This window comes from Eumetopias jubatus, unplaced genomic scaffold (assembly GCF_037043125.1).
Source record: "Eumetopias jubatus isolate StellerSeaLion01/CBP00866 unplaced genomic scaffold, mEumJub1_p1.0 scaffold_39, whole genome shotgun sequence".
In the NCBI taxonomy this organism is placed as follows: Eukaryota; Metazoa; Chordata; class Mammalia; order Carnivora; family Otariidae; genus Eumetopias; species Eumetopias jubatus.
In genome coordinates this window covers 90,634-92,797 of record NW_028274845.1, presented here as the reverse complement: position 1 = coordinate 92,797, position 2,164 = coordinate 90,634, and the positions used below count along the sequence as shown (strand labels likewise).

The 2,164-nt window shown below is 56.1% G+C and overlaps 1 non-coding gene across 1 annotated transcript; it reads left to right on the top strand.

Annotated features, from left to right (window-relative positions):
• Positions 1-1,416: 1,416 nt before the first annotated feature.
• On the top strand, positions 1,417-1,579 carry LOC148161887 (U1 spliceosomal RNA). The gene has a single exon (XR_015767276.1). It is a non-coding gene; the product is annotated as a U1 spliceosomal RNA (small nuclear RNA).
• Positions 1,580-2,164: the final 585 nt, after the last annotated feature.

Genomic DNA, 2,164 nt, shown 5'->3' with positions numbered 1-2,164 from the left:
GGGCGCCGCCTGGATAATCCAGGATCATCTCCCCATCTCAAGGTCCTTAACATAAGCACCTGTGCAGGGTCCCTTTTGCTGCAGGATGGAACATGTGCACAGTTTCCTGGCATTAGTCTGGGCAGCTCCTAGGGAGGGGGCATTATTCTACCCAGCAGCACACTATTGATCTCAGGTGACAACTAAAGTTGGACGCCCCCTCTCCACCCTCCAATCTTTTCTAATTTAAACATTCCGGGAAAAGTAAACCGCTACCTCAAGGCGCAATCAAGACAAGGCAAATCAGAACCCTAGGGCGCTCCATCCATGACCATACAATTGCCCAAATCTCTTCAAAGTAGTCTGTTTAGTTTTCCAGACCTGGCTATTTTCCCTCCAAAGGCCGACCTGACTGCAGAAATCCCCTCCAGGGGGAAGCGCCCAGCGGTGGAGGGAGGGCAGGCGGTGGCAGAGTGGGGAGCCTGGGACCCCACTAACCCCCTGCTGAGAACTCTGAGCCTGGTCTAAGGGAGCAGAAGCAGTGGTCCCCTTTGGCCCTGCCCTCAACAGCGGGATCCTTGGGCGCCTCCCCGCGCGGCCACGAGGGGGCGCGCCGTCCCTGTCCTAGGAGCCCGCCTGGGGAAGAAGCAGGCCCTGGGATGTGTTCAGCGTGTGGAGTGTTGTGGGCTGGTGTCAGCCCGAGGGCCCAGGGGTTGCGGACTTTTGGTCCTCCCCTCCCCCCCGCAGTGTCCAGGCCTGGGGGAGGCTGTGGGGACTGGTTTGAACTGTACAGGTGCAGCCATGGCACTCGGTGTCCTCCAACCAGGGTCTGAAGAGAAAGAGAGAGAGAGCTAGAGAGAGCAAGAGACAGAGTTGTATCTGCTCTTCGTGGGCTGTTGGAAAGTCCTCCCTCATGTTTCTCTCTGGCTGGCACAGCCTTCCCTGGGCTGGGTGGGGGGGTTGTGTAGGGTTTGGGGGGCCATAGCTGCAGGGAGAGGAAAGAGTGGTAACCAATTCAGGAGACAGAGGAGACTGGGCAGGTGAGGAAGGAAGCCAGGGCACGGGAAGGGCGAAGGGGAAGGGGGACTGGAGGAGGAGAAGGAGGAACACCAGTACTGAAATCCAAGTTGGGAGGGGAGCTGGGGGGCCGGGAGATGGGGTGGGGTTGGGGACTGAGGCGAAGCCCTTGACTTCAGGGACTGGGCTTGTCTGATGCAAACCAGGCAACACGGCGGTGGGGTTCTGCAACTTAGAATTCGCGGGGCTGAGGAGGTAGCAGCGCTGTTGCGTCCATCCTATTCGGAAGCGTCGTGTGGAGGGTGAGGATGCTTGCGACAGGAGTGGGTGCCGAGGGTGTTGGGGTGCGCCTAGGCGAGTGAGCCTGTGTGTCCGGTGGAAGGCGGGTGAGACTGGTGTGGGGCGGAGGCGGAGCGAGTCACACTTACCCGGCAGGGGAGACGCCGGGATCAAGCAGGTGGTTTTCCCAGGGGAGGCCCTTCCATCATACCAGGGACATGCTGACCCCCGCGATTTCCCCGAGTATGGACAACTCCTCTGCATTATTTGTGGCAGTGGCAGTGGGGGGCTGCTTTTGCTCTTTCACCTGTTGTTGGTTGTTTAAGAATAGCCTTTGTTTTCTTATTCATTTTTCTGTTTGTTTGTTTTGTCTTTTCCATGACTTTGGCTGATGACATGGGCTGAAGAGGAAGCTCACTCAGGGGACACCAGGACCCTGAAGAAAACACCTCTGCTTTTAAGGGCTGCTTTCTTGAGAATCTGGGTTTGGCTGTTTCTCAATCAAAAGCATGCAGGACAGTTTCTGTCCACTGGTCATACATCCCACCTTGGCTGTCGGGGTTTTTTCTGTTTTTCGCAGAGCAATTTCTCTGCTTATATTTCAGTATGTGGTTTGCAGTCCCTGATCCAGCAAAGGTGCTTTCTTTTCATTCCCCAGGGAACAGGGGTTTGCATCCCTTCTCCTTCCTCCCTCCCCTCCCCACCTATCCCCCCAGGCACCCTGCAAAGCCTCACCCAATCCCCAGACTCCGTATCCTTGATTAGGCCACTTGGTAGCCTAGCTAGTATAGCCTTGCTCCAGAGGACCCTTCCGAGACTAGAGAGGGTCCGGCTTGATGTACTGTTTATTTATTGTAAGTTTATTTGTTGAAGTAATCCCTACACCCAA